Raw genomic sequence first — 15751 nt, 5'->3', positions numbered from 1 at the left:
GAATAAAGACAAGTTATAATGCTAAGGGAGAAAGCAAGATACAACATTAAATATATGCAATGTACAATTATGTGGAAAATATACATTGAAAAAAAAAAATCCTGGAAGGATTTGTATGGTAAAATTAACTCAAGCACTTTTTTCTTTCTAAAACACTTAAATATTTTCTGCTTTCTGTACAATGAGGATAAGCATGTATCATTAATTATAATGTTGAATATTTCAAAACCTTTTATCTCTATAAGATATATATATAATGTATGGTTTATGGATATATTCTTAAATATAAATATATATATACGGTAGCAATTTCATTTATATATATATGAATAGGAAGTCACCAGACCTGAGTGAAAGAAGGTAAGAGGTACTTGAGCAATTTTTCTATTAAATGAAAGATTTTCCATAATTTAAAGGGTATGTGGGAGTTAAAGGGGATGGGCAATTTTAAAAAAGATTTTATTGAAATATAGTTATTTACAGTTTTGTACCAATCTCTATAGCAAAGTGACTCAGTTATACCCATTTAACATTCTTTTTTAAACATATTCTTTTCCATTATGGTTTATCACAGGATATTGAATATAGTTCCCTGTGCTATACTGTAGGACCCTATTGTTTATCCATCCTGTATATAATAGTTTACATCTGCTAATCCTAAATTGCCAGTCCTTCCCTTCCTGACCCCTCCCCCTTGGCAACCACAAGTCTGTTCTCTGTGAGTCTGTTTCTCTTTTGTAGTTAGGTTCATTCATGCCATAGTTAGAGTCCACATATAAGTGATATCATACAGTATTTGTCTTTTTCTTTCTGACTTCACTTAGTATGATAATCTCTAGTTGTGTCGCGTTACTGCAAATGGCATTATTTCATTCTTTTTCATGACTGAGTAGTATTCCATTGTATATATGTACCACATCTTCTTTATCCATTCATCTATCGATGGGCATTTAGGTTGTTTTCATGTCTTCTTCCACTGGAGAAGGAAATGGCAACCCATTCAAGTATTCTTGCCTAGAGAATCCCATGGACAGAGGAGCCTGGTAGACTACAGTCCGTGGGGTCGAAAGAGTCGGGCATGACTTAGCAACTACACCACCACTACCATGTCTTGGCTATTGTGACTAGTGCTGCTATCAACATAGGGGTCGTGTATCTTTTTGAATTACAGTTTTGTCCAACAATATGCCCAGCAATGGGATTGCTGGATCATATGGTAATTCTATTTTTAGTTTTCTGAGGAACCTCCACACTCTTTTCCATAGTGGCTGCAGAGCTGCACCAACTTACATTCCCAACAACAGTGTAGGAGGGTTAGGTTGTGGGGATATATAGCTCAGGGGTAGAGAATCTGACTGCAGTGTAGGAGGGTTGGGGAATGGACAATTTTTATGCATCCAATACACTAATGAGAGGGAAGGGCATGCCTTTGGTGGACGAGAGGAGGGACAAATATCTGAGTATTAGAATACACAAAAAGGAAATGATGTGATTGTAGCTGATTCCTGATTGGCAAGGACATGCCGATTCATGGGCGGAAGGGAGCAAGATTGGAATACAACTTTTAACGGCAAAGGAAAGAATACATTCTAAACATACTTAGGAAAGGAGATAAGGGAGTCAATGGTAAGGTAATGGCACCACAAAAATTTCTTTTAACAATAAATGTACTTATCAGGAGAATAGTTTCTAACCATGGAGATTAAATGTTCAAAAGGAACTCGACATGTTTCTGTTTAGTCCATGGCTGTTGATAGCAGTATTTTATATCTCAACTGAAGCAGATGATTATGGATTGGGAAATGCTTTTTAAAAGGCTTAACAAATTAGGAGCCCATTCCTTTTCTATAGGGAGAGGAGTAGGAGACAACCAAGAAGACTTCATGTCTATGTGCTGTGTGTTCCTGAGATCTTTATGCAGCAGTGAAAATATACACTAATTAATAAAAGCAGGTTTCTTTTGGTTTTGTGTGAGGATCTAGTAGAATGAAGAATACAGAGGTATCCTTCAAGTAATTTAACACTAGATATTGCATGAACACAATTGATGGAGCTGAAATTATATCAGGTAGAAGGCAAAGCTCTTGTTCAGAGATGGAAATGTAGGATTCCCTGAGTGGTGAACACAGAATTTACCAAACCATACATAGAAAGCTCTCTGTCTGGGCTTAATGATGCCCTTGGATGATTCTAGTTCCCCTCCCTTGACTTTCCCTGTCAGGGGAGATTCCTTGCTGATTTCATCGTGTGGACTATTTCTCACTTTCCCTCCCCATCTAACGAGGTGGGAAGACCCACTCGGTTGATGGCTAGAATCTGGACCTTCATGGATTGACTCTTCCTCTAACAACACTCTAATCTCCCCATTATCATCACCCTCCAGCCTCCCCAGCTGAATCACTCTATCTCCATTAATCTGATCTAGTGGACCAGATTATAGTAGGCAGGAAGAGCCAATCATGAAAGTTCTTTTCAAACTTTTACAATTAAAGGCTAACTAAAGATAGGAGACAGGATGTTTTGGCACTAGGAAAATGTTAGAATATCTACAAACATTTGTTGGTTAAATGAAGAAACAGGGAGCATGATGTTTGGGTTGCATATGACTTTGTATGGGGACTTAGATAGAAGGTAGGAACTGTCTTCTTTGCTATCCTGCAATTCACGTAATATAGCAAAATTCCTCATCTTAAAAAAGCCTTATGCTACAACATACAGCAATTTCTTAATATTGTCCATCAAAAAAAAAAAAGCAGCAGAGAAATCATCTTATTTAAAAAATATAATAGTGGAACAGAAAGTGTTTCTGTTTACTTTGGTGTTTAAAATCCAAACACCAAACATAAGCACTTGTATGATACTTGGGCTCACAAAATGGAAGAACGTTTTGACCCAGTCCATAAAACAAACAAGAAAACCTTTTAGAGTCAGTTCAGTTCAGCTCAGTCACTCAGTCATGTCCGACTCTTTGCGACTCCATGGACTGCAACACGCCATGCCTCCCTGTCCATCACTAACTCCTGGAGTTTACGCAAACTCATGTCCATTGAGTCGGTGATACCATCCAACCATCTCATACTCTGTCATCCCCTTCTCCTCCTGCCTTCAATCTTTTCCAACATCAGGGTCTTTTCAGTCCTTAAAACAATCAAAAAAACCTTCTAGAGTATGTTTTATAAAAATATGTGCTAAAATCCAGAAGGTGCTTTTATCTCATAGCACCCATACCAGAAGATTAATCTCTGTGGTTGGTGTCTTGTTCTGGTCAGGATATGTCTGAGCCCAGCTTTGGAATCTTCTTCAGTTAAAACATCTGCTCCACAGTTGTTAATGTTTGTTTGGTATTGCCCCAAAGAAGGGAAGAATTTTTTAACAATGAGTCCCAAGATAGACTAGATCAGCAGCATAGCTTATTTTGAAAAGGCATTTTTGGGGGAGCAATGTGACCTGTATGTAAAAAAATAAAAAATAAAAACAGGCATGTTGCTGGATCAAGAGATGGATGTCCATCCAATACTGGAATGTAGCTTAGCTTGTTTTAATCACGTCTCACATTTATTTCCCAGAAATATTTGTTCATTGAATTTACTACTCCACACCAGCTGAGCTTAGTTTTAAAATCTTTTAGATAGAGATTTGAATGTTTAACTCAAAGTAAGTCATAAATGAGAGACAACATTTAATTAAGAGAACGCAAGTATAAAAAAAGTCCTAGTTGTCTTAAGAAGTCTAAATAAAATATGTAAATAATCTGTTTCATTTGGAAATTTGGTGTGTTAGCCAAGAAAAAAGGAAAGTATCATTTCTTTAGGCACTGTGAAATGAAATTAGTTAATCGTGAAGTAAAATGTTTCATTTTTCTAAATAATGCAAGGTTCCTGAAAAATCAATCTTACCTGCATTGGCAGAGTGGAAAAGTTACATTCAAGGCAAAATTCAAATTATTAGGTGATGTATTTTTTTAAAAGATTAGAGTGAAACCCCTCTGTCAGTTGTGTTATCTTTATTCTCATCATTATTCTAGAGTTCCAATGGAGGGAGTTTATGTCAATTTTAAATTCTACCTGGTGAAAAACCATTGAGACCTAGCATTTGAAAATTGTAGAAACAGCTGGGTTTAGTTTCAAGCTCCAAAATTAAAATGAAAGAGGGAAAGACCCTAATCCTTCAAACCATCTGTTCAAAGAACACTGAAAAAAAAAATGATGATACAATCTTCAACCGGGGAAAAACAATGGCCTCTTAACTGAAATCTGAAAGTCCCTTCCTATTCATGGTTTCAGCCATACGCATGGCATCCCTGTGAGGTCTATGAAACAAATATTTTTATCCTCATGAAACAGATACGGGCTTCCCTGGTGGCTCAATGGTGAAGAATCCTCCCGCAATGCAGAAGACGTGGGTTCGATCCCTAGGTCAGGAAGATCCCCTGGAGAAGGAAATGACAATCCACTCCAGTATTCTTGCCTGGAAAATCTCACGGACAGAGGAGCCTGGCAAGCTATAGGCCATGGGGTCACAAAAGAGTCGGACGTGACTTAGCGACTAAACAAAAACAGATATACTGGGCTTCCCTGGTGGCTCAGTGGTAAAGAATCCACCTGCTAATGCAAGAGACATGGGTTTGGTCCCTGGTCTGGGAAGATCCCACATGCAGAGAAGGAACTAAGCCCATGTGCCACAGCTACTGAGCTTGTGGCCTAGAGCTGGGAAGCCACAGCCACTGAGCCCATACACTGCAACTAGTGAAGCCCACGTGCCTAGAGCCTGTGTTCAGCAACAAGAGAAGCTGCTGCAATGAGAAGCTCGCGCACCACAGCTAGAGAAAGCCAGAGCAGCAACGAAGACCCAGCACAGCCAAAAACAAAACATGAAAACAAAACAAAAGTGATAGATGTTATTCCATGTCACACAAAACATCGTTGGCAAAAATAGGACTTCAACCTAGGTTGGCCACTTCAGAAATTCTAAAGTTACTTTTCGGTACCAACTTCCAATTTCATTCTTCCTTCCTATCACCCTTCCTTTTTTCCTCTCTTTTCTTCTCTTTCATTGAACATTCACTGGGATGCACCTGTAGTATCAGAAAGTATTCTATGTTGCCAGTGTTCACATAAGAAACATTTATATCCACAATGGAGAAAAAGTGAAGAAAAATTAAGTGAAAGTTGCTCAGTCCTGTCTGACTCTCTGCAACCCCATGGACAGGTTCCTCTGTTCATGGAATTCTCCAGGCAATTCTACTGGAGTAGGTAGCCATTCCCTTCTCCAGGGGATCTTCCCAATCCAGAGACTGAGCCCCGGTCTCCCTCATGGCAGGCAGATTCTTTGCCGTCTGAGCCACCAGGGAAGTCCCACGATGACGAAAAGGCCAAGGATTACTCATAGAAATTTAGAGAAGCGTCAGTAAGGCCAACCCTTCAGCTCCACCTCATTTCTTTACTGTTTCCATTGAAAATATAAAATATAAAACAGCACATTACATATCAGAGTTGACCCCCCTCTCAGAACTGGCTTTGCATATGTATTCTGCAGGCTCTGTGAAACGTCTTATCTCCAAACAAAACAAGACACAACACAACACCTGGACTGCCCAGAGGAAGGGCTCCAGAGCAAACCCAGGGCAGAAGACCTCAGAGAGGAGATAGCAGTGAGGTCAGGAGGCGGCATGGGAGATAAATAGTTGGCTGGGTGGGTGACCATGAGACAAAGTTTGGTGATTTGCAGATTTAAGTAGTAGTGGTTTTCAGACTTTTTTTTTTTTTAAGCATGAAGTGCTTTGTTTAGATAAATTTCACCCTGAAGCATAGCAAAAAAAAGGGCAATGAAGAAAGCAGTGTGTTCTGGCTTAAGCAGTGTTGGTGGGAGGGAGTCCCCCCTCCCTCCAGTAGCCCCTGCTATGTGAAAAGTACAGCACAGATTTAAAGTTATTTGTACTTAAATACCCTTTGAAATAAGCAGGCAAGTTCAATCTCTTAGGATTAAACATGGTCCTTTAGGCAACTATTTCTGGAAGAGCCCCTAACTCAAGCCCACTCTAACCCACGGGATCCAGAGAGAAGCAGCAGCTGGCCAAGGATGCCTCTCTTTCCTGGAAACCTGATTACTTTATCTTCAAAGCTGAGAATCTACCCAAAGCAGGTCAAGGGGTGGGAAAATAGAAGGTTTGGGTTCCTAGGGAGCTGGCTGGGGGTTACTGGATTGTTGTGGGCTGTATTAAGCTTATCCAGTTCTAAAATAACAATTTTGTTTAGAAAAAGTTACTCACAAACACATATCCCTCAGCACCGCACTGGGAAATTAATCATACTTTACAATTGCCTTTCCCTTCTCCAGGCGATCTTCCCAACCCAGGGATTAAACCCAGGTCTCCTGCATTGCATGCGGATTCTTTACCAGCTGAGCCACAAGGAAGCCCTTTAGCAATCCTTTAGCAATTCACTATTTTCAAAGCACACCATTTTCATGTCCATTGTCTTGTCATATCCCCACCCTATGGGGCAAGTTGAACAGGTATTATTATTCCCAAATTACAGATGAGGAAGCTAACATTCAGCAAGATGAAGGGAATCCCACAAGGTCACATGACAAATACCTAGATCTTCTGATACCCAAGCCATAGCTTTAAACATGAACTTGATGTACATAAACCTTGCATCCTAGTGAGTAGTAAGTAAAGGCCACAGATTTGGGATGACTAGTTTTGTGTCCTTGGAGAAAGCAGGTGTAACAATGACCTGCTTCATTTTACTCTCAGGGTTGTGAAGGATAAGAGATGATTTGGTGCAATCACTTTGTAAGGTGCCATCTAGGGGTTGGTTACTCCCCAATCCCCAGTCCCCTGCAATCTCCGCAGGTTCTCTGTCCTTCTGGTAGCTCGAACTTCACTTTTACAACTCCCCCACCAAATTTATCCCACACTCTTTTGGTATCATGTAAGTCTCTTAGGAGTGTCAGCCTGTGGCCAGAGCAGCCAGCTATGCTTTTACACAACCTCAAACTGAAGCTGTCTCCCCGTGTTGGAGATTCAGGGATTCACTGCCAAAGGTTCCCAAGACTGCTTTACCCTGAAGCCCAAGCAGTGGCTATAAGGACTGTGGGTCCAGCTGATGTGTAGGAAGGGCCTCAAAGGGTGTGTGCGTGGGCCTCTGTGGAGTCATCATAGGTGGGGCTCTTTGTCTTCTTGGCAGAATCGGAACCTGAATTTGGCCAGTTCACCTGAGAGTGATACAGATCACTCTGTATCAGAGTTCAGTCTGTTCAGAGAACAGTCTCTGAAACCAAGTTCTGAGGGGACGACTTTGTAAAGTCAAAGGGCAATTTCACCATTTTTCATAGGAATTCAGAATTAGGTTTAGGCTCTATGTAGATGAGGGCCTCGCACAGGAGAGCAAGCTACAGTTGACAAAAGATGTCTGATGAACACATTCAGGGTAAAGCTGAAATAATTTAGATAATATGTATGCTCTTACAAAAATGACAATATCTTATTGTTTTATCAAAGTATAGACATTATACGTGTTTATCATTAAAAAAACAAACAAACAAAAAACCTCAGACAACACAGCAAACCAGCAAAGTATGCAGAAGAAAGAGAAAAGGATTCATCTAGAGAAAGCCATTGTTAATGTTTTGAGCGTATTCCTCCACAGTTTTTCTTGCATACATAGTTACCAAAATGGAATTACATATATTTCATATGCTGTTTTGTAAACTTTTAAACTTAAATATTGACACCATTCTATGACAGTAATTATGTGTTATTCTTTTAACCAGCTATATAATAAGAGGTATTTTCCTCAGGCTGTGAGGTGGTCTTATGAATCCTCCTTCTCTCCTAAAGGCATCACCATCTTCGCCTCTTCTCCCATCTCAGATCCCGGACGCTGGATGGTTCTGAGAAACACACTGACCCATGATTTGTGGCCAAACACCAATAAGTAGCCAGAAAACCTCACTGGGCCAGCTGTATCTTTTGGGGCAAATGACCGTACTCCCCAGGGTCCCAGGTTCTCTATGAGTTAAATGAGAGGTTTGGATAGCGATTTCCTAAGATTCTTTCAGTTCAAACATGACGTGCTAGCATCTGGTTCACTTATCTCTGTGTTTGCCTTGGTCCAGGCTGATCCTGGTGCTGAGTGACCAGAGTGCCACTGGAGCCCCGGGTGTGCACCTGCACGACATACTTCAAGGTCGTGAAGCACCTCTGCTGGGGGTGGATGGCGGAAGCTGGCAGGGCTGGGGAGGCACAAGGCTGTGGGGGAGGGTCACGTAAGGGAAACAGCTCTCCTGATTTTTCCTTCCAATATGGCTGTGGGTGAGGTCTACGAGATGGCATCAGATTCACAGTGTATCATAAATACAGCCTTTGGGGCCAATCAGCCCTTTCTGAGCACCAGTGTCTAAACTGCAGGATAATTACAGTATTTGTTTTCCATTTTAAAAGCCCTTTGCATATATTATCAAATCAAATTCTCAGTCCTGTCTTTTAGATGAGGAAACTGAGATTCGGTGAGTGTTATGACTTGCCAAAAACCAGAGGACATCATTTGTTAAATGAAGACTTGATTCTAAACTCCACCAGAGCTCAAGCCACTCCTCCTCCACCTCCACAGTCTCCACTTTGATCCACAGACATATGACAGATGTACACACGTGCAAAATACCCAGGTGGAATACACCCTCCATCCTCACCCCATCAGCACAGGCACCCAAGACACATTGCCTTTCCCTGATCCATCCATTCATTCAACACACATTGATAAGCATCGTGCTAGGGGATGGAGGTAAAATAATGAACGAGGAGACATGGTTCCCGGCCTCAGAGTTGATCCAGGGTCAGCTAGAGTCTAGAATGAGGTGAGGATACGGCAGGGGTGAGAGGGCACACTCAGTGTGATAAGAACAGTGCTGGGCAGTACAGGGCACAGTGGGAGCACGTGGGAGGGGCACCGAACCCCTCAGAGGGAGGAGGGAGGCGTCCTGGAGGATGAGACAACTAGCAGAGCCCCAGAGGATGGGCTGGAGCTGGCAAAACTGAAATGGCACTAAAAAAGAGGAGCTACTCAGAGGGCGGAGCATGCACACACACCTGAGGGAAGAGGTGCACAGCACTTCTGAGGAACCACGAGAAGTACAACATGGCCCGGGGACCTGCTCAGGTCGGGAGGTGGTGTCCATTGAGGCCTCAGAGGACACAGGTGTCTGAGGTGACGGGCTGGTAAACCCTGCTGGTATTTATGGAGTTGATGTCTGTCTGGAGGGCACTGGGAAGTCACTGAAAGGTTTAGTGAGTGACACTGTTGACAAGCTTTCATCAAGACATTCTCTTTTTGCCCACTGTAAGAATCTATAGTCATAACTAATTTCAATCCTACTTTAAGATATCCTCTGGTCTTAGTTTCTGCAAAACTATAGATGGTCAACTTTAGGCTGCTTCTATTTAGGCTGCTACCTCCCTTTCACCTGCTTTTGCTGCTCTTCCTGGGTCTCTGCAGCCTGGGCCAGGTTGGCTTGATGACCAGAGCACTGTGATCAAGACACCATGAATATGCCAGCAAACAGCTTCTCACTGTCCCTACTCCCAGCCTCAGCCTTAACCTGGGGCCTGGACTCCTAAGCGAAAGAATATGGGCTGACCAACCAATGTCCCTCAGGAAGACTGGAAAACAAGTTTAAATTGTAATCAGAAATAACTGAGCTAGGAAATTCTACCTTCACCGTAAGCAAATGGAAGCAGTATTAATATTCAATAAGTTATAGATAATAGAAATGGTCAATGGAAATGATGCATAGCCCATACAACATATTCAATAAATACTAAATCAATCCATCAGTATTTAGACAGTAAGAGAAGCCTTATAGGAACTTGTAAAAAGAGGGAGATTTCTATATAAAAAATGGTCAAGTAAATTATGATATTTTAATGTATTTATAAATGGAACATAAAATATGACACAAACGAAACCATCTATAAAACAGAAACAGGATCACAGACATAGAGGGCAGACTAGTGGTTGCCAAGGGAGAGAGGGTTGGGAGAGAGATGGACATGGGGGTTGTGGTTAGCAGATGTTAAGTTTTTATATACAGAATGGAAAACAAGGTTCTACTGAATAGCACAAATAACTATATTCAATATCCTATAACAAACATAATGGAAAAGAATATTTTAAAAGAATATATATATATATATATATATATATATATATGTGTGTGTGTGTGTGTGTAACTAACAAGACTGTAAAGGAACTACAATAAAAAATAAATTAGAAAAATTAATTATGGTATTTTATTAAAAGTATGTATATTTGCTTATATATGCACAGAATATTTATGAAAGATTTCCAAGAAAATTAACACTAGTTGCTTCTCATGTGAGAAACAGAAAGGATGAGGACAAGAATAGGAAGAAGATTATTTTGTTATATCCTTTATATACTTTTGGGCTTCCCTTGTGGCTCAGCTGGTAAAGAATCTGCTTGCAGTGTGGGGGACCTGAGTTCGATCCCTGGGTTGAGAAGATCCCCCGGAAAAGGGAAAGGCTACCCACTCCAGTATTCTGGCCTGGAAATTCCATGGACTGTATAGTCCGTGGGGATCACAAAGAGTTGGACATGACTAAGCGACTTTCGCTTTCACTTTATATACTTTCACATTTGGAACCACAGAAATGTGATACCTGATTTTTTCAAAAATTAACTTTAGGGCTTCCCTGGGGGCTCAGTGGTAAGTAACCTGCCTAACGTGGAGGAGACATGGGTTTGATCCCTGGTCTGGGAAGATCCTACATGCCATGGAGCAACTAAGCCTGTGGGCCACAACTGTTGACCCTGTGCTAGAGCCCAGGAGCCGCAACTACTGAACCTGCATGCCCTAGAGCCTGTGCTCTGCAACAAGAGAAGCCCCACAATGAGAAGCCGGCACACTGCAACTAGAGAGTAGCCCCTGTTTGCTGCAACTACAGAAAAGCTTGTGCAGCAAGGAAGACCTAGCACAGCCAAAAAAAATAACTTTAAAAACCATCCATTCTGCAGAATCCCATGCAGTGATTTAAGAGTGAGATCGAACTATAATTACAAAAATGGATAGTTCTCCAAGATCTACTGTTGTTTAAGACAGCACATTTTCAGGACATATATATGTTGCAACTTTGTGGGAAAATAATCAAAGAGAATCATTCAATGTGTGTATTTTTTGGTATGTACACAAAGAAAGGTCTCTGTGCTGTTTGATACAGTAGTATGAGCCACATGGGGCTAAAGTTCAGTTCCTTGGTAGCACTAGCCACATTCAAGTGCTAACAGCCAGATGGGGCCAGTGGCTGCCATATTGTATAGTGTAGACCGAGCACATTTCCCTCAGTGAGAAAGTTCTCCAGACAGAACTAGTCTAGAGGAACCCAGCCCAGACTGTGAACTGATGAATGGAACTGCAACGATGTAGGAAGGGACTCTGTACTTCATAAATCTCTGCATCATTTGAATTTTTTAAACAACTATCTTTCTAATTTTAGGAGAAAAGAATAGCTTGCACCTGTGTGAGGTATTTATTCCTCATGAAAATCGCGTCCTGCATTTTTTTTTTTTTCATGACTCCTGCCATTCCACTCAGGAGCCGGGGTGTGGCAGAGTACGGCTAGAGGAGTTAGCCCAGGGAAGGAATGGAGATGCCCCCAGTCTGCGGTGAACACAAGTCTGGGAGGAGCCTCTCAGGCAGCGGCTGACCACGCACCAGTCTTACTCCCTTCTAGAACCCCGCTTTTCAGTCACAAGGGACAAAATCAGTTTGAGCGCTGAGGACAAAATCAGTTTGAGCGCTGGTGGACAGGGGAAGCAAAGACTGAAGTATATTTTTAGTGCTTGGAGTTTGGGAATCTGGCAAGGGCAAGGCGGGCATGAGACAGGGAGGCCCACCTCCAAGGGATGCTTAGGTCTCCGACTCAGGGACCCAGGCGGGTGGGAGAAGACACCGCTCTGAGTCGGGGCACCTAGCCAGGAAGGGAATGAGAGCTCACGGGGCCAAGCTCAAGACGCCACCTGGGAGTAGAACTGGTAAGAATGACAGATCTGCTGTCTGCTCTGTAGTTTCCTACATTGGGGGAAGACAAAGATGAAGAGAAAGCTGGAGGAAAAAAGAGATGGGATCCAGTAGAGGTGTGACCAGGAGGCAGGTGGGAACAAATGTTACAAAAACTTTCACGTCAAATAAAACTTGGATTTGAAATGTTAGACATCACTCTGGTTATCATCCACAAGACAGAGAGAAGTGAAATTTCCCAAGATGGAAAATAAATAGATGATATAAACTAAGAAAGCCTGAGTTACAGCTGCTTGGTGCATCTCACTTTTCCTCCGCCTGGAGGAAGTTTATTCCTAGTCTGGGGCCCAATTTTTTCTCAACAGCAACAACAGAAACAGCCAAAAAGGGCACACACTTTAAATGAGGCTTAAGATTCTTCTTCCTTTCTCATTCTGGAATTTACACACTGGCACTTTTGTTTATCACTTGTTTTTCTTCTTTATCACTCTTTTTTTCCCTGGAAGATTTAAACTTATCATTGAATAAGCCATTCGTTCCTATAAACCTCATCCTGGCAGGTAGGTGGCTCAGGCTTCAACCTGTTCTCTTTGTTCTTTTCAGAATGTTGATCCTGCCACCGTTTTACACCTCAACACCTTTGCTTATGTTGTTCCTCCTATCTGGGACAGGCAGAGACTACTTAGATTCCATTCATCTTAGAAGATCTAGCTTCTCTGAGTCAGAATTAATGACATCCACTTCCTCCGGTGGTTTGTGTGAGACTCAGTAGAGGATGTGTCCGCCTCCTGCATCGGGACTGTGAGCCCCAAAGGGACAGACAATGCCTGTTCATCCCTTGTCCCAGCTGACCCTCTGCCTGGTGTGTGGTAAATGCTGAGAAAATGCTGATGTCCATCTCTCCCTCCATTCTCGCAATCAGTACCCTATTCCCTTCATTCACATTATTAACATCTGTGGAGCCGACCATGTGTTGTGGGGAAAAAAGATTGTGGTAGGTTGAGTAATGGTTCCTCAAAGAAGTTCAAGTCCTCATTCCTGGAATCTGTAAATGTTGCCTCATATGGCAAAAGGGGTTTTAATAGATGTGATCAAACTAAAGATCTTGAGATGAGATTATTCTGGTTTATCCGATGTAGTAACAAGGTCTTTATAAGAGAGAGGCAGGAGATCAGACAGAAGGCCAGGTGAGGACGGAGCAGAGGAAGCAAAGATAATGTGATGAGAGGCCATAAGTTAAAGGATGAAGTCAGCCTCTCAAAGCTGGAGAAGTTAAGGAAACAGAGTCTTCCTGAGAGCCTCCAGAAAGGAACCAGCCCTGCAAACATCTAACACATAGATAAACAGAGAAGAGTCAGTTTTCAAGGAGCTCATTTTCTTTCTGTTCAAAGATGGAGACAATTTAGGAACCTATGATAGCTATTGGACTTGAAAGTGTTAGTCACTCAGTCGTGTCTGACTCTTTTCGACCCCATGAACTGTAGCCCGCTAGGCTCCTCTGTCCATAGAATTCTCCAGGTAAGAATACTGGAGTGGGTAGCCATTCTCTTCACCAGGGGATCTTCCCAATCCAGGGATCGAACCTGGGTCTCCTGCAGTACAGGCAGATTCTTTACTCTCTGAGCCACCAAGGAAGCCCTGTTGGACATGAGCGGTAATAACATCTAAACTTTACCATCCTGATCACCTTCCTCAATATACGTCTGTGTATCAGACATATACATCTGTGTTTCCATCTTCAAATGGAGCACTGAGAAATGAAATACAGATGAAAATAGAAGGTCAGAGGGCTGTCACTATGATTACAGCCTTTTGCCATAACCCATAACCCTCATTTTATTTCTTTCCAGTTTTGTTTTTAAATTGTTTTCTTTTTCTGATTACTAAAGAAATGTTCAATTTAGAAATTTTACCACATTCTCATTCCAGAAATATTTATCAACCAATAAGAATTTAAAAACTAGCATTTTTATGCATTCAACCAAAGAAAATAAATAATTATCCATATATCTGTTTGTTGCTATTTGGTCACTAAGTTGTGTCAGACTCTGCCACTCCATGGACTATAGCCCGCCAGGCTCCTCTGTGCATGGGATTTCCCAGGCAAGAATACTTGAGTGGGCTGCCATTTCCTTCTCCATATGTGTATATAATAGAATTTTTAAAAAAGAAGCAGCAGCCCCTAGGGGCATGTGGGGGCCTTGGAGTATTTGTTCTCAGCTCCTTCTCAACTTGAATGTCTATAGCATTACTCAGGAACCACATTCTGAGTAATGAGGCTGAAACAGGTTAAGATTTCTAATCATCAAGGAAATAACTGTAGTTAATGCTTACGGAAGGTTAACTAAATTCCAGGCAGTACACTAGCCTATGTAATCCTCACAATGACCCTGTGTGATGCGCACTTTTATTCTCACAACCCCATCTTATAGATGAGGAAACCTGAGGCACAGAGAGTTTTGGTAACCTATCTATAATCACAAAACTAGCATGGAGTAGAGCTGAGATTTGAGCCAAGGCAGACTCTCAGCATAAAAGCCACACATGAACCACTTTGCTACATGCTTTGCTTCTCAGAGAGGTTAACTGATTTCATGAGCCTGCATCTATCAAGGCAGGAAACCAAACTGAGACTTTATGAAGATTATTCTTTTAAATAAGGAGTAGAACAAAATGGCTTCATGAAAAATTCAATGAATCAAGAAACCCCATTCCCATCATAGTTTTAAAAGATTTTTTCCTCTCAATTTAAGTAGTAAAAAATACATGTTCACTGTTGAAATTTGGGGCAATATAAAAAGTGTAACAAGAAAAAAATAAAAATCATGTGGTTTCACTTAGCTGCTTCTTTTTACAAGCTAGTCAGAATGAGATCAGTAGGCCAAAGATACCACAATCAACTGGAGCTCATCTTCAAAAATGTGGATTCCTAGGTCCCGTCTCAGACCTCCAAGAGCAGAGTCTCTGAGGGGCTGACCTCAGAACACCGACCTGCAGGCGCACCTGCAGCTGGCAGCCCTGTCTCTGCAGAACTCATTCCGAGGAATCACATGCTCTCCACAGACCCAGATACTGCAGGACCCACACAAACACCCATCTGAAACTTTTGCTACAGGTCTATTTTGTTTCAAGGAGCTCAAAAGGGAATTAAAGGAGTATCTCTAACACTCTTTATAGTGTCCTAACAGCACGAAAATTTGACCAATATTTTTAAACTTTTTGATTAAAATTTTAATTAAATTTTAAATGAAATTAAACTTTAAAAGTAAACACTACAATTTTAGCCAAACTTAACGCCAGGTAGAGTTTGAGTATCATTGCCAGAGCCTTAAAAAGAGAGGTCCAGAACTCCTGAACCCAGAATTCACAACTCACACTCTTCCCTCCCACCTGCCTCCAGAACAGCGCCCCCATTCCCTTCTGAAACAAAGTTGACTTTAGGGGCAGTAAAAAAAAATGGGGGAACTGATGAAACCAAGTCTTCTTTGGGTGAGGGAATACAGATTACTCAGTGGGTATGTTCAGCTGCAGGCTCTGTGCCCAGGGTCCAACAGCTAAATGCAGCCCCCGAGAGCCCCTGAGTGGGGTCTGTGCCCTCGGCTCTGAGCCAGATTCAGAGCCCTGCATCCAGCTTTTGCTTTTCCAGAAAGCAAAATGGCTTCTCTTCACTAACAACAGGCCCATACTCTAGCTGTTAGCCAAACAAAGGCTT

General features: G+C 41.7%; 1 protein-coding gene across 1 annotated transcript in view; it reads right to left on the bottom strand.

The window, feature by feature from the left end:
- ARHGAP31 (Rho GTPase activating protein 31) overlaps positions 1-15751 on the bottom strand; it is a 122243-nt gene that overhangs the window by 95466 nt on the left and 11026 nt on the right. The window lies entirely within an intron of this gene.

The sequence above is a fragment of the Muntiacus reevesi genome, chromosome 8 (genome assembly GCF_963930625.1).
Source record: "Muntiacus reevesi chromosome 8, mMunRee1.1, whole genome shotgun sequence".
Taxonomy (NCBI): Eukaryota; Metazoa; Chordata; class Mammalia; order Artiodactyla; family Cervidae; genus Muntiacus; species Muntiacus reevesi.
Note: the sequence above shows the minus strand (reverse complement) of the source record. Positions and strands in the feature narration are given on the sequence as shown.